Source organism: Lycorma delicatula, chromosome 2 (assembly GCF_047948215.1).
Source record: "Lycorma delicatula isolate Av1 chromosome 2, ASM4794821v1, whole genome shotgun sequence".
NCBI lineage: Eukaryota > Metazoa > Arthropoda > Insecta > Hemiptera > Fulgoridae > Lycorma > Lycorma delicatula.
Window position 1 is genome coordinate 43869496 of NC_134456.1, and position 25742 is coordinate 43895237.

At 32.0% G+C, this 25742-nt stretch overlaps 1 protein-coding gene across 3 annotated transcripts in view; it reads right to left on the reverse strand.

Annotated features, from left to right (window-relative positions):
• LOC142318763 (CD109 antigen-like) overlaps window positions 1-16281 on the reverse strand; it is a 326445-nt gene extending 310164 nt beyond the window's left edge. For all 3 annotated transcript variants that reach the window (XM_075355213.1, XM_075355212.1, XM_075355214.1), the window contains exon 1: window positions 16122-16281. The gene's annotated coding sequence lies outside the window, so the exon portion shown is untranslated. The remainder of the gene's footprint in view (window positions 1-16121) is intronic.
• Between the last annotated feature and the right edge of the window lie 9461 nt (window positions 16282-25742).

The window sequence follows — 25742 nt, forward strand, 5'->3', positions numbered from 1 at the left end:
TCTAAGTCACCTTATAGCTTCAAAACTACTGGACTGATTTTGACCAAACGTGGTCAGATTACTTCTATAAATTAAATTAATTTAATTTTAATTAAATTAAATTATCTATATAATAAACTAAACTTTTTAACTTATATGATCATGGGGGCTGTAGAGCAAGATCACCCTAAGCATCTCGAGATTTCGCCTAATTAAGATCTTATTTTTCTTAGGCACGTTTATTAATAATTCAAAAAAACAATATTTGGAAAAAAACGTTTTGCAAAATCGCATCCCCACCCCAAAAAATGCTCTAAACTATTGCATGATGTTTTGACGCCACAGTTCAGTGATAGATAGAATTAAATAATGAATAATATTCAAAGTGTAAAACAGTAATTTGGTCTGGCTGCGTCTTGGACTCGATCTTCGGTTGACTCGGCACCTAGTGCGTTAAGCCTCGCGGCTACACCAGTCTGCCGACCGTACAAGCGAAATTTGTAAGTTGTGAAATTACGTTAGTTTAGTTAGTGCTGACCCTCTCCGCTAGTACCGCCACAACCACGCGAATTAAATATGGTATGCGCGCGCACTTTTGTTAGAATCATTGAAATAAGTAAACGAAAAAATATTATATTCAAATAAAATTATAATTTTAGTTGTATGTGTAAGCCGTGCATCAGAAACAACCCGAACGCGGCTTAGTTGCGTGACGGGAAAGTCCTACAACTGTGGGAAATGGAAATTATGGAACACGGCTTTACCCAAGTGACAGGAAAGTCCTACAAATGTGTTGTTAGCTTTTTTCCTTAGAAATCCTGTAGGCCTTCCGCACTCCGTAAAGCTACGATTTATAGTATCTTATATTTGTTTTTTTGGATAAGGAATATTTTACTGTAATTTTTTTTTTTGTTAAAATGATAAGCAACTTTTTTTGTGTTATGGCTTCTATTCCTCCTTTTTTTTTCCTTAAACATTCGAGGTAATTATTTCACCTACGTAAATATTTAAATTTTTGGACTCTATATTTTTTATTTAATAATATTTTGGACTTTATAATAATATTCCTTTAGTATTATTATTTTTATAGCCCATCGTGCTGGTCTAGTGGTTAACTCCTCGTCGACAAGGAGTTAATCACTAGCCCATTCGAAAATCAGTAAACCATTAAACCTAAATCAGTAAATCAAAAACCACTAAACCTTTTGAAGTCGAAGGTTTATGTTCAAATCCTAGCAAACGTTACTTGCATTTATTTGGATTTGGAAAACTAGACAGTGAATACCGGTGTACTTCGGTGGTTGGGGTTCAATTAACCACACATCTCAGTAATGGTCAGCCTTAGTCTCTATAAGACTACACATCATCCTCATCTCACTGGTCGGTGGAGAAGAGGTTGCATATTGTTCTCTAGTTGAACAGATTGCAACGAACATATAAAAATAAAAAATTACTTTTTTGTTTTTTCATTACTGAATGTTCAAAACATAGTGCCTTATTCGTCTGTGTTTGCAATTATTAGTACAGGCAATTTGTCATCAAAATAGGCTGTATTTGAAAATCCTTACCTACCGATTGATCTTTTGTCCATACGTTAGGGGTGATGAGGGAAGCTTAACTCCAGATTTTTAACATCCCCCTACCATATATTTTTGAAAAACTCGAAATACTCAAAAAGTTTTTGAAATGTATTTTTCTCTGAATCTATGCATTTTAGAGAAACGTTTTTCAAACAAAAAATGTAGAGGACATTCTCCTCTACAATTAATGTCTTTTAAGTTATGCCGTATAATTTGAAATTGAAATACTAGGTGGCGCTGAAGTTGTAAAAAACGTTGTAAACGAAGGAGTAAACGACTAGACCGGTTTCGAACACGTTCCCAATTCACAACATTTTCACACTTTCGCAAGCTACAGCTCCAAAACGGTAAGTCGTACAAGTAAATTGTTTCAATAAAAGTTGTCTGTTTTTTTGAGATTAACAACTTTTCCAAATGCAATGCAGACGAAAAACAATTTTATCCGGTGAAAAAACCGAAAAAACACGTTTTTTACAACTTCAACGCCACTACTATTTCAATTTCAAATTATACGGCATAACTTCAAAAACATTAATTGTAGAGGAGAATGTCGTTTACATTTTTTGTTTGAAAGACTTTTCTCTAAAATGAATAGATTCAGAGAAAAACGCTTTTCAAAAACTTTTTGAGTTTTTCAAAAATCTATGGGAGGGGGATGTTAAAAATCTGGAGTTAAGCTTCCCTCATCACCCGTAACATATGGAAAAAACATCAATCGGTAGGTAAGGATTTTCAAATAACAATACAAATTGACTACTATATATAAACACTATTAATTTTTTTTAAATTTATTTATAGCTGTCATTATTATAATTCATCAAAGTTTTTTTTTTTTTTTAAAGAGACAATTTAACAAAATTTTGTATTTATTAAAAACAAAATTAATAAAAAATAAAAGTTGACTGAAACATCTTCCATCCATGACAAAATCACATTTTTACCTTCCCAACAATTTTGGTGTTGTATATTTAAAATATTAGACAGCTTTTAATCTGACCAATAAAAAGAAAAGTATAAATTGCTTTATTTATCGTAAAAGCATTGCGGTTTTTTTCTGTTTACTTTTATTCTCCTTTCCCATGACCAAATGTAATTTTCCTAACAGTAAAATTAGTTTTTATTATATATATATATATAGATATTTTTTTTTACATCATGATTACTTTTTCTAAGGACAAACATAGCACAGATGAAAGAAACAAAACATTTGAATCGTAAAGTCTCGTTGTTTTTAGTTATAAGTTGGTTTGTTTTTCTTTGCATTTTTTTTTAAATTTTTGTTTAAAAAGCATATCATCTTATTTCTTTTTATCGATTTCCATGAATCTACCGTTAATTGAATAAATATTTAATATTATTTATGTTGTTTAATCACTATAACATAAATTGGTTTTGCATAATAAAGACAACTGTTTTTATTTTTAATAAGAGAAAAGTATTATTATTATATAATTAATGAAATACTGTTCATACGAACATGTATATTTCAAATTTTATATAATATTTATACTTCTGGAAATTGTTTTTTTGTTTTTAATTCATAATTTTTCACAAAGCAATAAAGTATGCTACCGCCAAATTATTATTTTTATTGTGTAATATTAACTGATAAATCTATATATCGCAGGGAGATGATAAAAACGGAGATTTGATCAATTCACGGAAGACATTAAAATTACAAATCTGTGAGATGATTTTCCTAAATAAAGTAAGTGATTTGATCAAATCCCTTAACTGTTTTAGTGAAAATATGAAATAAACAAGTCAGGACTTGCACAGCTCTATGTTTCGCTTGTTACCATTCGGCTTTACATCACCGCTCCCCTACACAGGAACACATTAGGTTTTACATTTAAGTTAAGGTTAGGTGGTTTTAGATTTTAGTTTAGTAAAATTAAGGTTAAGTTATTAGGTTTTACATTTTCAGTTCCCCGAACTAACCTAAGTCTGCGTTACAGGAAAATTATCCTTATTTGGAGGTCAAGATTTAAGAAATGTTCCTGTGAACAATCCAAAATACAATGTAAAACAAAAAGATGTGCCAGTAGAAAAATTAACGTACTTTGTAACTCGAGATGCCACAAATCAACTACGTGTTTTAATAAAAATGAATATGAACATTATTATTTATTAATTACATTCACTAAAAATATCCTTTTTGTTTTTAAAAATATCAGCTTAAGTACCTATTTATTTTGTTAATTAATTTCGAATAAATAATTTGTGTTTCAATGACTATTGTTGTATTACCTACTCTACATTTAATAATGCATAGTTTACTAAATAAATACTTTTAATATCTAAACAATATTATTTCATCTTTTCACTGATTTGATCAAATCACTTACATTCTTTCAGAGAGTTGTAAATTATAAATATAATCTTTTTCTCTTTTTCTATTTAGCCACCGGAATCACCATCAGGACTATTTCAGAGGATAAATGAGGATGATTATGTATGAGTATAAATAAAGTGAAGTCTTACACAATCTCAGGTCGACCATTTCTGAGATGTGTGATTAATTGAATCCCAACCACCAAAACACACCGGTATCCATGATCTAATACTCAAATCCGTATAAAAGTAACGATTTGCTACGATTTGAACCTAAGAACTCTCGACTTCGGAATCAGCTTATTTGCAAAGACGCGTTCACTACTAGACCAACCCGGTGGGTTACCGATAGGTAACTAAGTTTCTATATTGCACGTTTATGTGACCGGGATTCGAACCCAACACCTCCGTACGAAATGCCAAGACGTTAGCTACTCAGTCACGGAGGCCGGCATTTATTTCTTACTAAATTTAATTTTAAACATTTTATTTATTTTTTACATCAACTTCCCTGATTTTAACTAGGAGGGATGTGGCGAAATTTATACAACCAGTTTTCCTTCCTGGAACTAACCTAGAAAAGGATGCCAGGAAGGGAATCCGGTCAATAAAAAAAAATATTTTATATTTATACATTTTCCTTTTCTAATTATTATTTTTTTTTACGATATTGTAAATAAATTTTAAAAACATACATACACAAAATGTCATTAATAATTTTTTTCAAAAATATATTTCCCTGAAGCGTATTTCAATGGCTTAGGATATATATAAATTCATATCAGATTTTATAATTAAAACTCTCACTTCATTAAACAGACTTTCATCGATGATAATAGTTATAAATAATGAATTAATTAATTATTAATCGAATCACAAATCATGATGATACTAATTACAGCGTGATTGTAATAACAAAAGTGAAATGATCACGGAAGTATTTAAAAGGTAAAAAAAGAAGCAGTATTAACCGACATACCTATTTTAACCACAAGAAGCTTTCGAATTGAAAAAAAAAAACAAACAACTAAAGATAACTAATATACAAATTGAAATATTAGATACAAACAAAAGAGCTTTTTAAATCAATAAAATAATAGATTAATAATTTATTTACCTATCATTACCTATATTTAAATCTCTAATATTTAAAAAAAAAATTTAATAAATCAAGCTTTTTTATTTTAAATCAATAAAATATTTGAAAAAAAATCTGATGTGGACATCACATGACTTCCTTGTACGCCAATTAAATTACATATACGCATTTTTTTACTATAGGAGGTTAATAAATCAATGTATTTAAATTTAAAAAAAGTTATCAATAAAAAAGGAGATGAAGTCTGATTCGAACCCATGTGCCTTCCCCCCTTGTAAGATCCAAATATTTCATTAATAAAAATTTTATTTGGCTATAACTCTGGAACCAGAGTTAAGAACCAGAGTTTAGTTAGTCAAAATGGATTCAGGGATGGTAAAAATGGATATTTCCGTTGAAATCTGAAAACCGAAGTGTTTCGCGTTTACAATACTTCCTTGTATTTCGTATCAAAGTTTAAATGAATTACGAGATTTGAAATACGGATTACGTAATTTGATAGTCGTACATATATACATCAATTTTAAAAGTAATGTACCCTTCTTTTCAAATCGATTACCCAAGAACCCCCAAAAAGGTTAACTCAAAAGTGTTCAATTCAAAATGATCGGTTATGACACGTCATTTTAAAGGATAATGAAAAAAAAAACAAACTGTTTTGACGAAATAAAAAATCGGTTACGATACTCTTGACTGTTACCAAAATAGTACTCGTTAGCTAATTTCAAAAGTAATCTACAGTAATTTTAGATAGCTGCTCAACGTTCTAAGTTTCAAATCCTAGTAGAGGCAGTTACTTTTATACGGATTTGAATATTAGATCGTGGATAACGGTATTCATTGGTCGTTGGGATTCTATTAACTACACATCTCAGAAATGGTCGACCTAAGATTGTACAAGACTACACTTCATTTACGCTCATACATATCATCCTCATTCATCCTCTGAAGTAATACGTGAAGGTGATTCCAGAGGCTAAACAGAAAAGAAAAAATATTGCTGTTCAACCGAGAAAAAATTTTAAAAAAATCAAATTTTCTAAATGAAAAACATTAAACGGCATATTTAATCGTTTTATTTTTCAATATCCTTTAAAATGATGTTTTATAAGCTTTTCGTTTCCATTTATAATTTTTTAGTGCTATGAGATTCCCTGAGTGCTGAGGGTATGGTAATTTTGTAACGCAAAAATATATTTTTGCGGTGGCAGCATTTGTAAAATTTTATATTTGTATATTTAACTGTTGAAAAGTCATTTAAAGGTTCTTGTATTGTATTAACACTCTATAAGTATGTTTGATCTATATGTTACCGTGAAAGATCGATATCTGGCTAATGTCAAAATCCTCCGGTAAATGTAGACATTTACCAAATACATCGGTGAAAGACCGAAATATTTGCTTATTCGGACCTTCGCCGGTATATGTCGACAAACACAGATAAGCACTGATGGGGGTCGAAACGATAACTAGAAATTAAAAATAAATGATCACCCGACACCAATCTCTAAGGTATATAGATTACCTCGTAAAAAAAGGAATTTTTAATTTAAGCCAAACATAACCTACACGAGGCTTCGCCACTAACCTCGTCTAATTAACATTAAATATACAAATGATCAGTAGCGGCTCGTAGCTGAAATTAGTGGGGGTGCTGTTCAAGAAATTTTTTTCTGGGCCTTTTCAAGGCCATAGTTTTCTATAAAATAAAAGAACCGAAAAAATGAATCGCGTAGAATAGCTGGAAACAGGATAATAATCTAATTCTACTCTTTATCACATTCAAGAATACGGTACACGGTTTTCAAGCAAAATGTGCTTCGGTAAAATGCACACAAGCAATTGTATGAATTCGGTTTAACCGAATAAATAAAATGTAAATACAGATAATATTTTTTTTAATATTATTAGATAATAACTTAATAAAATGTCCGTTTACAAACATTGTAATCCAATGGCGTTTAATTTAAATTTCTATGTATACAGAAACAAATACATAATTAGTTTTTACTAATTATTACCTTCTCTTTCACCCTTCCAGCGTGTTTTTGGAAAGATTTGGCCATCAAAGAGCCCTTGCTTTCTGCCATCTTCTGATCACTACTGGAAAAACGACTAAATCGCTTTGATATTCTTTCCACCGACTTAACTAGAAAAGGAAACGAACATGGAACGTTCCATACACACGCGGAATAATGAAAAATACCATCCACCAGCATGCCAGGGTCGGCTATGCGGGAGCGACAGTGCTCTCTTTCCCTCGCAGCCTCGTATGCTCACAACAGCCAAACACCACGCCGCTGGAACTGTGAAGCGCACAGTTCCATACAAAGATTTCTGTATCTTTTTCATAAACTGGGGGATAGCTACTGACATTAAGCTTAAGGATTATATATTGTATAAAGAAAAAATTAAAGAAATAAGGACTCATTATATTAAATGTTATCGATAATATCAAATGGAAATAGGGATGCTGCAATTCCACGGTGCCTATACGCTAGCCGCTACTGCAAATTATAAATGTTATTGTAAAAAATTGCAGGCAATTAATTAAATTCATCGCATTTATAAAAAAATTTAATAAAATGTTCAGAATTTTATAAACTGAAAGGGCCAGTCAGGATACACAGAATATGTTAAATGCATGAATGAACGATAACGATACAAATAAATGGTCTGATGGTTTGCCCTTTGTTTATTTTTTTGTCTAAAAATATTTTTATTTCAACTTTCACCATCAGTGCATGCTGAATGCGGTAAATTTGATTAATCGCCTCCAATGTTGGAGAATAACATATATTTGTATATTAAACGTTAATTAGACGAGATTAGCGAGCGAAGCGAATGTCGCTTATGTTTGGCTTTAATTTAAACTTCCTTTTTCTTTACGAGGGTTTCTCGTAATCTCATTTACCTTAAAGATTGAAAGCGGGTGAATTTTTTTTAAATCTGTAGTTAATGTTTCGATCCCCACCAGAATTTATCTGTTTGTCGACATACTACGGCAAGGTCCTAATGTATACTTATATAAGCAAATATTTCGGTCTATCACCGACGTATTTGGTATGTGTCGATATTCACCGGAGAATATTGACGTCCTCTGATTTCGGTCTTTTATAATATATAAAAGAATTCTATAATTTTATTAACTTTGCCGGCCTCCGTAGCGTGAGTGCAGATCTCCCCCTTTCATTCGTAGGTACCGGGTTCGAATACCATCAAGACATGGCATTTTTCATACGCTACAAAGATTAAATTTCATATTCCTACGTACAAGATTTGAATTTCTGTAGTGAATTTCATAAAAAAAATTACAAAATTAAATGAACTGCCCTCAGTTGTTATGGCAAATTAATCTCATAGAGTAATACTGGAAAAAGCACCGATCAAAATTTTTAATGTATACCGATATTTTTTGAAAAATTTCCAGATTTTAATGAGAATTAAAACAAATAAAATAGAAATACGCTGTTATTTTATGTTTAGACAAAGTAATGATGACGCTTTTATAAAATTTCAATAAAAATTTCAGTTCAATCAAAATGAACACGAACTTTTTGAAAAAGGTTTCATACTTTTATAGCTGTTGACCTATCACAAAATTTCGACATAATTTTACGTGAAAAGTAGGCCTTTATTCTAACCACGAATATTCGTGTTTAATGGGTCAATTAAAAAAAAATCGCTGATGTACAATATATATGATTAAAAATGTTCTGATTTTAAAATGCAGATAAAAAAATATAATTTTATATCTATCTATCTATAGATAGAACATATTACAACTATTATTACAGAGTAGCATCTAGGTAAGTTCAGCAGTTAGAAAGAAAAAACGGTATTAGTACTGTACTGCACGCGTACAGTTCCGTAAAAGTTCCGTTCGACCGCAGAAGTCGATGTTACTGACCGCTTTAATAATATCCCCCCTCTTAGACTCTTCCTCTATCTCTCGCCTTCGACCATTATTACTCTCTCACTCTATTAACCTCCTCTCTTCAATTCAATCGCTAACAATTTTACTCTTTAATCTATCATACCCGGATACTAAGAGTATTTCCGAATGAAATACACTCGGGTCAAGGGCTTTGTTTGAAATCATTATTATGAAATACAGTAGCCTCTATAACAATAAAATTAGTCTACCAGAATCTATTATTTAAATTTATATACAAATACAAAAAAAAAGATTAAAAAAAGCATTTATAAATGAAAAATCTAGGTTACATGGTACATTAAATAAAAAAAATAATCTAAAACAAAATTTTACTATTTTTTCCCTCAACATTATATAATAGATTAAACATTTCTTTTATTTATACCGCAATAATTCGTCATCCTTATTCGTAATGGAAAAAAATATTTACGGTGTCAATTGTCATCTATATATTTAAAACGCAAAATCAATAATTTTCCATCTCGCTTTTGAGATTTACTTAATCGATTTAAAATGATTTTATTAAATTTTTGTATATATTTTATACAAACTGTATTGATAAAACGGTATTTTTTCGTTTTATGCCAACCACAAATTCTTGCCCAAATCAACTCAATTTATAAGCATTATTGCTTATAATTATAGGCATAAATTAACAAAACTTAACCTACGCTCGCTAACCTCGACTAATTAACAGTAATGTTTTTATTATTTAAGTAACAAATAGTTGCAATAATTTCTGAATTTATAATTTTTTTCTTTTTTTTCTGTTTAGCCTCCGGAAATTACCGTTCAGATATTACTTCAGAGGATGAATGAGTATGATATCTACGAGTGTAAATGAAGTATAGTTTTGTACAGTCTCTGGTCAACCATTCCTTAGATATGTGGTTAATTGAAACCCAACCACCAAAGAACACCAGTATCAACGATATAGTATTCAAATCCGTATAAAAATAACTGTCTTTACTAGCACTTGAACGCTGGAACTCTCGACTTCCAAATCAGCTGATTTGGAAAGACGCGTTCACCATTAAACCAACCCGGTGGGTTGAATTTATTACTTTTTTTCTTTAACCTCCAGGTCCGCAGTTAAGCAATTTTTTTCCGCAGAGGATGAGTTGAATGCTTTGTAGCGTGTATGAAAAATGCCATGCGTGACCTGGATTCGAACCGAGGACCTCCGGGTGAAAGGCCGAGGCGCTACCATTCGCGCCACGGAAGCCGGCTGAATTTATTATTTAAATACTCAAAACATTACTGTGTTAACTAGTCAAGATTAGCGAGCAAAGCGGTCGTAGGTTAAGTTTGGTTAAATTGTATTTACAAAACAAATAAATGTAAATGTTTTTATTGAACGAGTAATCTAATAACATTGAATTTAAATGGGCGTGATAGGTGGCTATGCAAAAAACGAACTTGTCGATCAGAAATTGGTTTACGCAATAATACATGGTTACGAGATACGCAATTATCATTTGATACTGTTATTATGTTTATTTACTGATGGTCAAAGGAATATATAAAAATAAAATAATTATATTCCCTTGATTTAGTACCAAAAGAACAGAAAAAATTCGAAAAAAATTTTTTTTACCTTTTTCTCACACAAAAATTATTTTTTTTCAACATAATAATTATTTTTTTAGCGATTCCGAGTTGATCTGGGGAAGAATTTTTAGGTTGCATAAAACGAAAAAGTACCGATAAATCAATTCTTCGTATATTGATTTTTTTTCTAAATATTTAAACGCATTATAGAATTTATTTTTTAATTTATTAGAATTTTTTTAGATTTTAGAAAATCTTTCATCAATTTTTTTTTTTTTTTGATAGTCGGTAGTTCCAAATTAATAGTCCATTACAATTTATCAATTATGATGGACCATTAAGTAAATAATCAGTCAGATAGGAATTTCAGGACAAGTAAAAATAATTAAAAAGATTCATATAAACATGGAACTGGAAACGCTTGATTTTTAATTATAACTTCAAAATGTTCACCTTGATTTCTGCTCTGGGTAAAATAGAAGTTGAAGTGAAATTCTTGCGACTTAAATTAAGGGTTAAATTTGACGGTTTAGTAATTGAATGTAACCCGACTCAAGAACCGTATCTCTAATAATTTTTTAGAAAATTATTGTATAACACAAAAAAAATTGGGGTTGCAAAAGATAATTTTTTAGGTTTGACGTACCATAATTTAATTAAATCATCAGTAAACATAAAATTTTGCAACAAAAATTTGTAGTAAATTTAATTTGAGAAATGTAGTACGTTAATTGAATATGAAGAAGAATTAACTTTTAGTACTGTTACTACTGTTAAACTATCATCTTATTTAATTTTCCTTTTTATTTATATTTTTCAGGATCTATTGCAATTGAATCGTACGCAGAATATATTAGGAACTGATGATGACCAGATTATAGCCTCGGAGAAGCTTCAGTCGACATTGGATGAAATCAGTACGTGGCTGCACAAACGGAAGATTAAAATCATTCTTGGGAAAATCTAACCATGTTACATTTACGACTACAAGAACAGACTGCGCTCCAGTCTGCTCTTCATATAAAGTTGTGAAGAGCCTCTTGGGTACACCCTAACAAGTACGTGACGCAATTTCTTTCTGGGCATGGCGGTTTCAGAGACAGATTGCAGAGACTCGGCCTGAGTGTCCACGATGTGGACAGTTGGACGGTGCCAATCATGTTCTTTACGTAATGCGCACGGATTCTACTGCCGGCTCAATATTATCGAATCAGCGTGTCTCCGTGTAAATTGGAAGAAACGGGCCGAGTGGGCGATCGTTGGTAATTTCATCATTTACCTGGCAAGGAAAAAATTGCCGAAGGCGTTTAGGGTTCCACTTCGATTTGCTTTATCCTACGTTGGTTTATGTTTTTGTTCTTGCTTTTGGTTTTATGTTTTGTTTTCGTGTACAACAATAGTATCCTAATATATTGAGATACAAAAATAGTACCACAACTGTCGGTAATTTTCACAAAAATATTTTTTTCATAAATTTCTATCCTTAAAATTTAAAAGCCAACTGTCATGTTCGTTTTGTTAAAATTAATAACAAAATTCGTTCACATATTAAAAGTAATTATTTTTACTAAAGGAATGTAACAGTATTTAATATAAATGCTAACCCTTTCATTGTTAAAATTATGAAATTTCAATCGGTCATACGCCACCTATGAGATACTGAAGAAGGTAACAAATTACACTAAAATTTTTAAATTGGGACTCATATTGACGGTATTTCCCCTTTTGATCAGATATATCCAAATCTATCCAGCGATACAGACTTAACCCACCGGGTTGGTCTAGTGGTGATTTGGCGTCTTCCCAAATCAGCTGATCTGGAAGTAAGAGTTCCAGCATTCAATTCCTAGTAAAGTCGGTTATTTTTACACGGATTTGAATACTAGATCGTGGATTCCGGTATTCTTTGGTGGTTGGGTTTCCATTAACAACAAATCTTTAGAATGGTCGACCTGAGACTGTACACGACTACACTGCATGTACACTCTTCCTCTTAAGTATTACCTGAACGATAATTCCGGGAGGTAAAACAGAAAAAAAGATGATTTGTATGCCTGATAGTGGATACCGATACACTTTGGCGGTTGGGGTTGAATTAACCACCCATATCAGGAATAGTCGGCTTGAATCTGTATAACATTAAACCTCATTTACGTGTTTTATATATATTATTCTTAATTATTCTTATTGGGCTACGGCATGTTTATTATTGACAAGATGAACATATTACAGCGTATACATTAGGAGTGGTCGACCTGAGTCTGTTTCAGACTACATGTTTACCGGTATATTTACACTTACATTGAAGCTACATCAGGCCTGGGAAGCCGGTAGCGGTAACATATTTGACTACACACACGCGTGCAAGCGCGCGCGCACTCTATCTTCTCATTCGTTCTCTCGTTCTCTCTCTCTCACCCACACACACACACACACACACTCCATCTTTCTCACTCGTTCTCTCACACACACACACACACACACACACACTCTCTCTATGTTTCTCACTCGTTCTCTATCTCTCTGTCACACACACACACAAACACTCAGACCCGGCACTAGCTGGAAAACTGGTTGGATAAAACAATAACACATTAGAAATGAAATAAAAAGTAACAACAAATTTATACTGTTATAAATTCTGAATGTGATTTTTGGGCATATTTTAATTAAAAAAATAAAATGAGAGGAAACGTGGACGACCTCTAAAGTAGTCGATATCTGGAGTGAAGGAATTTGAAGAAGGAAAGTAGGCGGGATAGAAGAGTTTGTTGGTTGAGATGTGAGACGACCTTTATAGCTGTAAACACTCGTCTAGAAAAAGAAGATAAATTGATAGAATAAAAAAAGTAATGTCTGATTTTGACCAAGAATATAGATTGAGATCTGTATGACTGTGTATATGTGTGTGTTCGCGTGCGCGTGTGACTCATTAAATATAAAAATGTTTTATCCACTTTTTTTTAAAGATTTTTATATATTTTATGATAAAATTAATAATGACAAAAAATATGTCGTAGCTCCAACAAGTTCTACATTTAATAATTTATATTTGAACAAAAATAAAATAATAAAAATGTCTTTATAGAAAATAAAATAGGTTAAAAAGATAATATAACTGAGAACTTTTAACTGAACATTTCTAACTAGAAAGTTTAAGGAAATGGTAGGTACAATGCGTAATTAAAAACGGAAAAAATTAAACGACAACAGTTTACGCAGATAAAATAAATTAATATGTTCTACAACCAAATGAATGTAAATAAATAAAAAAGAACAAAAAAAATTTATCCGTTAAATTTCTGAAATTTTACTACTTTATTTTAAAAACTAAATTCCTGCAAAATTAAAAAAGAGAAACTATAAAATAACTCACTTGGAGAGATTTATTTACCTTTAAAGCATTTTATTTTAAATAATTATCGTGAATTTAAAAGACATCTATTTTTATTTCCTTGTACGAAGTAAAGGAAGTACTGTGGTCCCGAAAAATTTTGGTTTTCAGATTTCAATGGAATTATTCATTTCGACTATCGCGGAATCCATTTTGACTAGTTTCAGCGTGACGTCTGTACGTATGTATCTTGCATAAATAAAAAATGATTAGATATAGGATGTTTAAATTTTGGATTTAGGACTGTTGTAACATCTAGTTATGTACCTCCCTTTTGATTGCAATCGACTGAACCAGAAATGTACAAAAAAAGCCCAAAATCCAAAAAATCTGGATTTTGATCTTTTTCTTAACTGTAGTAATAAGCCGTCATCGAGAGATTTACAAGATATATGATAAGTGGTACTTATTTTCATCGGTTCCAGAGTTGTAGCCAAATAAATTTTTAATTAATGAAATATTTGGATCTTACAAAAGGGATGGCACATCGGTTCGAATCAGACTTTATCTCCTTTTTTTAAATTTATTTACATTGTTTTATTAATAATTATTAACCTCTGACTAAAAAAAAATTACGATAAATAATAATAATACATTAATAACAATAAAAAAAATATGAGTTATTAATGAAATAAAATTTTATTTACTTCGTATTTTTTTAAAAAAAGGGTATATGTAATTTACTAGGCGAACAAGAAAGTCATATGGTAACCACATCAAATTTTTGACTTTATAATTAAATGTTTTTTTAAAATGCTGTTCTGATCTAGGAATTACCACGGTTTCCCTTGATTTATCCAGGAAAATATTGGAGTTTCCTTTTTATCCGTAGAATAGCAAATCTATCTATTCCTGACGTAATCTATAGTTATTATTATTAAAGTTTTTAATAACAGAATAACAGATTTAATTATATATATAATTTTTATTTAAAAGTAGCAAACGAAAAAATGATTCTTTTTTAAATAGATTTATGAAAATAGTTTTCTAATACTAATAATATGTATATTCTAAATATAGTAATCTAAATAAATTAATAGAATTATTATATCAAAACAATAGCTTCATTTTAGAAAATTCTATAAAAAAGATACACTTTATACATATATTTTTTTGTTGTTGCTGTTGTAAAAATAAAAAAAAAAAAAAAAAAAAAAATAGTTTTACACTCGGGTTAAATTATTTACTTTTCAACTTTAAATCGTATCCAAAGATTATATATATATTAACTAAAAGTATATTATTATGCGGTCAGAAAATGAAATTAATTCATAATAATATTCTGTAAAAATACTAAAAGATAAAAATATTTAATCGATTTAATAGAAAATAATATATCGCAGATAGAAAACATAAACAACAGTGTCATTCAAATGTAATAATTTATTTTATCTTCTTAAGCAAAGCTACATTTCAAATGCGCAATCTTGTATTGACATTAACGAGTTGAACGGAATGTTCGGCTAATCGCTTTTTGAAAGTAGCTTAGACGTCTACAGATACATGAAGACCTTGATTATTTGTTAAACTTAAACTTACTTACAAATTACTCGCCGACTTCCGAGCGGAAATAACATCATAATATGTAAATGATTAATATTCAAATTATAAATATATATATGTAGTACTTCATTTGAATATTCATTATTTATAAAAGATATTCGTAGAATCGTTCAAGTGTGGAAAAACTTTCACCGTTCGAAGGAAGTTTCAAGAAATAAAATTTAAACTTATTTAAAAACATAAATACGAAAAGGAAAGAATCATGTTTTTCATCGCTGTAGAATATATTTTTATTATGAAACATTTTAATGTACTATTTATTCACATTTATTGTGAAAATGAAGGAATTAAAAACGTTTCAATAAAACAACGTTTAATAACGTTTCAATAAAAAAAGAAAGTAACTTAACGTATTTTCGTTTTGCTAGTCAAATTAACAAATAGTTAACAAAAAATGTTCATTTATTTAAGGTTTATAAACGTGTTTTCTGATGTAAACAATTTTAATTGTAATTACAGCTTAGTTTTTAATAATAATAAATGTATCAATAGACCCTTGTACGTGATAAATTTTCGTTTATATTGTAAAAAGAAAAATATGTATAAGAACTCAGAAACCGGTATTTACTATACATTCATATAAATAAATAATAATCAACGAAACTAACAAATGAATCAAATACAGCCTTGAAAACAATATTTATAATTAAAAATATATATACAATAAAATTGTTAAATACTTACCAGATGTAAATAAATTTAAGATGTTTACAGTTGCAAAGAAACAATTAATTATCTACTACCGACTGTAACACAATAAATATATATATATTAACGAACAGAGTTATTACACCAAACTATTCAAGAACAAACGACCAACTAAAAGCTGAACGAAGAGACGGTTGGTTAGATTCGGCCAGCAGCGCAACATGTAGGATCAACAGGTGACGTCAGTAGGTAATTCCCACCCCACCAGTATACGTCTTGCAGCGCGACCGCCTTCTTCTCTACACTATACAGCCGCCTGCACGTTGCACTACCTATTCCATTGAGAAAGTTTCAAAATCAAAACACTAACACATATATACATATACATATGTATCCCACGGACATTTTTTCTACCGCATTCATTATAAATCATATGATTATGCTATTTAAGAATTTTGATATGACCTCCTTTTTATGATCATAGTACATTAAATAGGTGCTGTTAAATAAAGGTGTTCCAAAAGTCACTAGACTATTTTAAAATAAATAAATACTTCTGACTATCAAACAAAATTGTTATTCTGCACATCAAACACTGGTCATGCAATAGGACAGTTTTTTTAATGTTTTTACTTACGAAGAAAGTACGAAGTAAAAAAGTGTCCAAAAAAATCCGAATTTTGAACTTTTTCTTAACTGCAGTTATAACCCCTCATTGAAAGCTTTTCAATGATATATCATAAGTGGTACTTATTTTCATCGGTTCCAGAGTTATAGCCAAATAAAGCTTTAATTAATGAAATATTTGGATCTTACAAGGGGAAGGCACATCGGTTCGAATCAGACTTCATCTCCTTTGTTTTTTAACTTTTTTTTTTTAATATAAATATATTGATTTATTAATAATTATTAACTTCTAATTGTAAAAATCTTAACGATAAATAATAATTCAATAATATCATTAAAAAAAAATGAAAAAATTTCCGAAGTTATTCATGAAATAAAATTTTATGTACTTTTTATTTAAAACAATGTGTATATGTAATTTAATAGGCGTACAAGGAAGTTATGTGGTGTCCACGTCAGATTTTTTTATGAAGCTACTAAAAACTATAACGTTGATTGGATAAAATGGATTGCAATATCTAGTGATGGTGCAAAGGCGATAACAAGAAAAAACAGTGGATTTCTGAAAAAAAATTAAAAAATTGTCTCGTATCAAGAGCGTAATGGACGCATTACTTCTTTCACAGACATGCTCTTGTCACAAAAAAAAAATATGCCGGAAAATCTGAAATAAATTCTTTGCAAAGCTGTAAAAATGGTTCATTTTATTATCAACCATTAATGGTTGATTTTTAAAATCAAAGTAAAATTAAAGTATAGGCTGTTTGCTAAACTGTGCGATGAAAAATAAAAGAAAAAATCTTTTTTTGTATACGGAAGTCACATGGTTATCGCGGGAGAAAATGTAAACCTGGTTTTTGGAATTGGGAGATGAATTAATAAATCGCTGATAGACAAAAAAAATTTTTTTATGTTTCTCGAAGTGTGATACCATTTCTTGAATTGCTTTTTTGCGTACATTACAGATCTGTAAATACAATTTTTCTATCACCCTCTTAGTTTTAAATAAATTATGCTTCAAAAAAATTAAGGGAAAATACAATTAAATTTTGTAAAATTTATAATTTTGCATCGCCATACCTGTTAGAATGATTTCGCTAATGTTTTCTTTTATAAATAGCCTCAGGCACATCCCGAATTAATGTCCAACAATAATCGGCTAGCATGTTAGTATTCCATTTCCCTTTATAGCGGCTTTCCATCACCGAAATGTCTTGGTGGAAATGTTCACCGTGTTCGTCACTTACGTCTCCAACGTTGTTTGGGAAAAAAATCCAGATGTGAGGGGAGAAAATGCATTTTCAAAGACATATTACATCTCATAGCTCTGTATGAAGTAAGAACTTGATTAATAATATCGTGGTAATTGTCGGATTTTTGTTTGCCGAGAAAACTTTTGCAAAGTCTTTAAATGAAGCCCAAGCTGCACTTTCTACATTATTTAACATCGAGTTAAATACATCATCTTTGACCAGCGCTCTTATTTGAGGACCAACAAGTATTCCTTCTTTAATTTTTCCATCACTTACATTCGGAAATTTCTGCTTAATGTACAAAAATCCGGGTTATGCTTCTTCATTGCTTTTGCAAAATTTTTTATTAGTCCAAGCTTAATATGGAGAAGGAGTAAAAATATTTTTTTGGGTTCAACCAAGGGCTCGTGAATAATATTTTTCCTATTTGCAGTTAAGTTGTCTCGTTTCTTCCACTTTTTGGTAACATAATGTTTATCCCTAGTTCGGCTGTCCCGTTCGGAAAGAAAACACATGTATTTAGTATAGCCTAACTGCATGCCCAACAAAATAACTATAACTTTTCAAATCACCACATATATTCCAGCTATGTCTTTTATAATTCATCTTTTCAAGAACATCTTTCATAACATCGTATGTCTCTTTCAAATTAATACCGTAAGCGATTGTTATCGAAGTATATTTGTTACCGTTGTGTAGTAGAACCGCTTTTAAACTACACTTGGACAGATCTATGAAAAAGCGCCAGTCCTCATATCTATGAACTTGTCCTAAGTGCAACATAAGCTCATCAATATTTGTGCAATAAATCAAATTATTTTTTTCCAAAAAGTACTGAGAAAGTTCTTTTTGTCGGCTTTGACAGCCAGAAATGTCTGTATTTTTAAAAAATAAATTCCAACTTTCAGTGTTGATCCTAACAGTTCAGCTTGATTTTTTGATAAATTTAAATCCCTAACTAAGTCACTTAATTCACCATGATATAAGATGTGGCTTATTGGAAGATAATTCAAAATCAAAATCATTGTTGTCTTCTTCAGTACTGCCTGATTCTTCATCGCTGCTTTCGAAACATATATTCACAGGTGGCTCAGGAACCGGAATAATTTCACTGTGAGGTACAGGCCTGATTGCAGATTGCAATGAAGGCTATTTTACAGTACGTTTAATTTTTTAGAAATTCCAGACACACTTGTTAAACAAAAGTAACAATCGGTTACATGATCCTTTGGTTTACGCCAAACCATAGGTACACCAAATGGCAAAGCCTTCCGTGTACCTTTCAGCCATCCTCTTAAATATAAAGAACAATTAGTGCATACTATTTGAGGAGCCTACGTCTTATCCTGATCACCAATTTTAATTTTACACTCAAAGTACAAATGATATGATCTTTTAATTAAAGGTGTAATGTTTTTTTCTATTTATTTTACGGTAAACTCACCACATAGTAACTAAAGGCATCACTTCATTTACACAATTTCGAGGCATTACGACACTGCACTGCTAACAAACTTAAAACAGCAAAATTAATTCATGAACAAAATTAATTCATTCCTAAATCCAGTGCTTAATACAAACAACACAGCTGTGTTTTTAGCTACATGTGTTGACCTGCACAGACATGATTAATCTTGTCCATGAAGGCTCATTCTTCAGTATTACACATGATGTCATAATATATGATTATGATACGATTTAATTCTTTGTCTAGTATTTTTTATTTATAGCTTACAAATTATGTCGACAAAGTTAAACAATAGAAAATGAGCTAACAAAATACAATGTAGGATCTTAAAATGCCAACTATACCTTGAAAAATGAAAAAATTCTTTAATTAAAATTTAAAAATGTTTTAAAAATGGTGGGTGATAAAAAGATTCTGAGTTCATATTCGTTTTCAGAGTCTTATAACAGATTAAATTCATGTATCGCATGTTAGGAAACAAAAATTATGTTTATCAGTGTATTTTTCTACGATAAACAAACGCCTCTCTCAATGTTTTAACAGGATAATGAGTCTATGTTGGCTTACATAGTTGATGTATTTTCGCATTTATACGACTTGAATGTGAATTTACACGGACGTGATAAAAACATTTTATTAAGAACAGAAAAATATCACGCTTTAAAGCTTAGCTTAATATCTGGATTATTCGCCTTTAAAGCAAAAACTTTGATATTTTCCCGCTCACTTTTATCCGATTACATTGAGAAAAAGTTGGATGAGGAAGACGCTATTATTCATCACAGTTTGGATAGCATGAACATACATTTGCATGAGCTAAAAATTCAGTCGGCGAAGTATTTCCTGGAAATTAAAAAAAAATTCTCGAATAGATGGGTACTGAATCCATTTTGTGAAAACGTTGGTGTAGCTGCTATGTTACCGGTTGAGATTCACGACCGGCTCATCGAAATGTCTGCCGATAAAACGTTATAACTACAATTCATGTCAGATGATTTAGATACTTTTTGACTTGCTCGTAGACGTGAATACGGAGATTTAATCACAAGAGCATTGAAAATATTAATCTGTTTCGTTACGTTTTATCTCTGTGAAAAGGGTTTTTCGTCTACAGTTGAGCAAAAAACTAAATATAGGAATCGTCATTTATCACTTGGTTAGTTTGCTTGTCATTTCTCCCGCCACCGCCTCATTCGGTCGCTCTAAAGCATAAGACCGAATGTTTGTGCCACAAACGGCTACTGAGCCTCGAATGCGCACGCGCAAACATTTTAGCGACCAGTGTCCTAACTAGCTCCTAGAGTTAACCTAAAAGCGTGGTACCATACACCACTCGCTTGCGTGTCCCACCGCCCACTTGTCATATATCACTAAAATGGTTAAGCTCACCCCGTCAGCTACTAAAACATACATGACCATGAATAATTAAATTAATCTCGTAAGACAGCAATTCGCTGCCACCACGCCTAGGCTGCTGAATGCCAACAAGTACCTGTCCACCACTAAAGCGCTTGGAGCCCTAATCTGGCTGGTAGCCAGCCACACCTCTCGGTTAGCTTCATACAGCAGCGCGACAGGAGTCTTTTCCCTTAGGTAAACTACTGATGTCGGTTGAACAAAGCAACCGCATCAAAGAACTCCCACACGGTCCGACAACGCGGCTCACGCCACATTGACTCGCCGCTTATGAGTGGCCAATTTTCCCCTTCACCACTAAGTTCCAGGGTGGGCCGGTCTCAAGCCCCCCCCCTCCCCAAGAACTGGGCAGTCGAACATCATGTGTTCGTTTGACTGGACCTCCCCGCAGACGCACAGGCGCCAGGCTGAACTGAAACAAATATTGGTTTAAATTTTAATGGTTGGAGAGTACTCTAGCGCCCGTTGCCCTTAAAAACGAAGGATAGGCATACCATCCCCCTCAGATCCCGTATAAATCTATACAAGAACCTCCCCTTAGTCGTGGCGTGCCATTCTTGCTGCGATCCTTCCATCGCGAGGCTGTAAAGCCTTCTTCCCAGGCGAAAGATGAGCAACTGTTCGAAATTTAGAACCGGTGCATTGAGATCGATTGTTTCGCTCCGGTACATCCGCATCCGGAAACCGCATCCTAAATACCTCGGTCTCCGCAATTTCCACATGGCCGTCCGAAGTTTCAACACTAAATCGATTGGGAGAGCCTTTCCTAATACGATGGTAGCCTCGCAGGAGATTGTTTTAAAAACACCAGTGCATACAATTAAGGCTCTGCGCTGGGCACTCCTTAAATTTTAAATAAGTGCTCAATTTCTATCCTATCTATGCGCCCAAACGGACGCCGCGTTTTTTATCACTTGTAAAAAATGTTCTTTTGTGTGTTTCTAACATAGATCCACGAATGGGGAAACGTTCAAATGAAAAACATCCAATCATTTTGAGATTCATCCATCTCATTAATTTATTTTCTTTACATGTGTATTTGTAAATAATGTAATTAAAATGTTTATAATAAATGATTTTTTTTTCTCATAAAAATATTTTATTATTTATGTGTAAAGTTGTAGGCTAATTTCGTGATCCCCCTTTCATATAACCTCGACCCCCATATTGAGAAACACTGTTTTAAAGAATCAAAAATATATCTTTTTTTAAATTAAATTTTTTAATGTGGATAAAGAAGCGTATTATAATAAAAAATCGTTTAAATAGAAATTTTACTAATGCCTTATTTACAAAACTATCTTTCACTCATACAAGTTAGGCAATTCAACACTTCAAGTGTGAGTGTTTATGTATACATGAAATCGATAAAAATCATGGTCTTGCTGCCGCATATTTGGATAGTATAAAATATCATTCATTTACCAACTAACTACAGAATTATGTAAATTAATATACATCATGTAAATTAATAATTATGTAAATATTATGTTCAGAATCGAAGTAATATTTACATGCAGATGTTAACAACCAAATAAAAAATCTGTTGTGGACACCACAAGACTTGCTTGTACGTCTATTAAATTACACATATACATTTTAAAAAAATGAAAAGTACATAGAATTTTATTTTATTAATGATTTTTTCTTTCTTTTTTTTATACATCGTAATTTTTTTTTTACAATGAGAGGTTAATAATTACTAATAAATCAATATATTTAAATTAAAATAAAAAAAGTTAAAAAAAAAGGAGATGAAGTCGGATTTGAACCGATGTACCTTCCCCTTGTCAGATCAAAATATTTCATTAATTAGAATTTTATTAGCTATAACTCAGGAAACAATGAAAATAAGTACCACTTTGATATATCGTTGAAAAGTTCTCAGTGAGGGCTTATTATCCAAATTCTTTGAATTTTGGGCTTTTCTGGACACTTTTGATTCGGTTGATTGTAATCAAAAGGGGAGATGCACAACCAGATGTTACAACAGTCCTAAATCCAAAATTTCAACATCCTACGGCTAATATTTTTTGAGTTATGCGAGTTACATACTGTAACCACATATATGCCTAATTTAATATCGGTATACACGGTATAGCAACTCAGATGTGAACTGGCGCACAGTATATGGACGCGCCGACGGTCGACGATGAATTTGAAATTCATCGTCTACCACCACCACCTGGAAAAGACCAAGATGGAAGAAGACATAAGAAGTTCCCTGGCTGGCTCAACGTGGGACTTCCCGGCGGATGCCAACATCCCCGCCGGAGCAGCAGGCCTGGCCGGCCTGCGGAGGGAGCCGCTGGACGCGGACGCTGCCTTCCTGCTCCAGCTTGTCGGGCTTCAATCGCCCTGGCCGGCGGACTCAGCAGCACTAGTCGGCCCAGCGTGGGATCGCTCGGGAAGAACCGAGCGATCCCACGCTGACCCGACACTGCGGGGCTCTGGGGGCATTTTCATCGGTGGCATCCCGAACGAGGCCTGGCTGATGACTGTGAGATGTAATTAGTTAGAGGGTCTAAAGACGACCTCCGGTAAAGCCCCACAGGGCTTGGAACCGAGGGGGTGGTGTAGTGACCGGTAACGTCACAAGGTGGGTGTCTTCCCCCTAAGGGGTTGGGATGCCACCACTGCCACGCTGTAGTGGAGACCCAGCTGCTTCTGAGGGAATCCCGGTCTGACTTCAATGGACGAGCCGCAACTCCCCGACTTCGCCGGAGCCAACAGCTCTTCTTCGAGCTAACGCAAAAAACGACCCTTTTCAGGACCACCACAAGGTTATGAATTACGAACCGTCGAAGCCATTCGCCGACAATACGCATATACCTACGTACGTAGAGACATCACGTCGAAACTAATCAAAATAGATTCACGAAAGATCAAAATCGATATTTCCGTTGAAATCTAAAAACCGGAATTTTTTGCGATCACAATAGCTTTATAACTCAAAAACTATTAGCTGTAGAATGTTGAAATTTTGGATTTAGGACTGTTGTAACATCTAGTTAAGCACCTACTCTTTTGATTGCAATCAACTGGAGCAAAAGTGTCCAAAAAAGCCCAAAATTAAAAAAAAAACTGGATTGTGGACTTTTTATAACTGCAGTAATAAGCCCTCATTGATAGCTTTTCAACAATAATCATAAGTGGTACTTATTTTCATCGGTTCTAGAGTTGTAGCCAAATAAAATTATAATTAATGAAACATTTGGATCTTATAAGAGGAAGGTATATTGGTTCGAATCAGACCTCATCATCTTTTTTTTATTATTTAAATATATTGTTTTATTAATAATTATTAACCTCTGATTGTAAAACAAATTATTTACGATAAATAATAATTCAATAACAATAAAAAAAAGAAAAAATATCAGAAGCTATTAATGAAATAAAATTTTACACACTTTTCATTTTACAAAAAATGTGTATATGTAATTTAATAGTTGTACAAGGAAGTAATGTGGGTCACTCCCGGAAAGGTAAGGATTCCAACGTGCGGTCATACATCTAAATCGGTTCAGCCGTAGAGTTGCTACGGTAAAACATGCGTACATACATTCTAAATACATTACACTCCTTTTTGGGTAGTCGTGTAAAAAGGTTTAATCATTTTTGTTAATTACTACATTTTTTAAAATTTGTGGCTTTCCTATGGAATTTTTATCTACTTTTTTCCAAGTCCCTTTTAAGTAATGCAGTAACTTCTTCAGTTTTCCAACCGAAAATTTCAACGCCTAATTGTTTTTCTAGGTACTTATTTTTAATTTCTCTCCATCCATTACCTTTTCTTTCGATTATTTATCGTACCGTAATTGTATTAAAAAGTGTTAATGCATCTTCGTTAGTAATACGAAGCGCATTCTGTTGTCCTGTAGTTGTACATGTACTTCTTCTTTACTATACGCTTATATAAATCGCAACTTATGAGGATGGATAAACATATTTGTAATGGTATAATCTTAAAACGATTTACTGCTTTACGATAAGTTTTTCTTAATATTACCAGACATATCTTGAGGTTTTCCAGATTTCTTTTGTAAAATTTAAAAAAATATATAAATCACTTGTAAAACGTGTTCGTTAAAAAACACTTTTTTAATAGGATCTCTGTTGTAAGATAAATCTTATTTTTATTCTCCTCTTCATCTAATGATTAAAAAAAAAAATCTGCCGCAGAAAAAATTTTAAAAATTACATTTTTAAAATAGTTTTTTAATTGTTGTAACCAAACGGTTGTAGGCGACGTAGTAAAAGAAATTATACTTTCTCGAAAATGATATATTCATTCTCAAAAATATCAAGCATCCTGTGGGATAGTTGTTATTTGATTCTTATAAGGTAAAATAAGGAGTAAAATGATTCCTCGTTTCCTAGGTCAATGAGCCGATTACACTTAGCATATCAGGATTCCTATCGAAATAACGTAGACACAAGTGAAACCTTACTAGCCTTATTAATGAAACCTTCGCAATTAAGAAAGCGACTATGAATAATCCCGCTCGTACCTCAGAGCCTTTACAAGCGTCATAGTGTGAAAGACAAATAGTATCATGAAAAAATTAATATACCCCATTCTGCAGGTAACGATATATTTTATATACACTGCCTTTATTTAGTAAGACACGGGTGAATTTTTTATTGAAATAAAAAAATTCATTGTATTACACACACACCCGCGCACACACACACACACACACACACACACACACACACACAAATTACAATTGAACTCCTACAAAATTTTATACTTATGTACTACGCGAACACAATAAACTAGCTTAACCATATACATTCACTTGAACTTTGACAAAAATTTTAACAATAGAATCCGGATAATCGGTCCACTTCGGGACCGCAGCTAAATGGCCCTATTAAGCAATACTGACA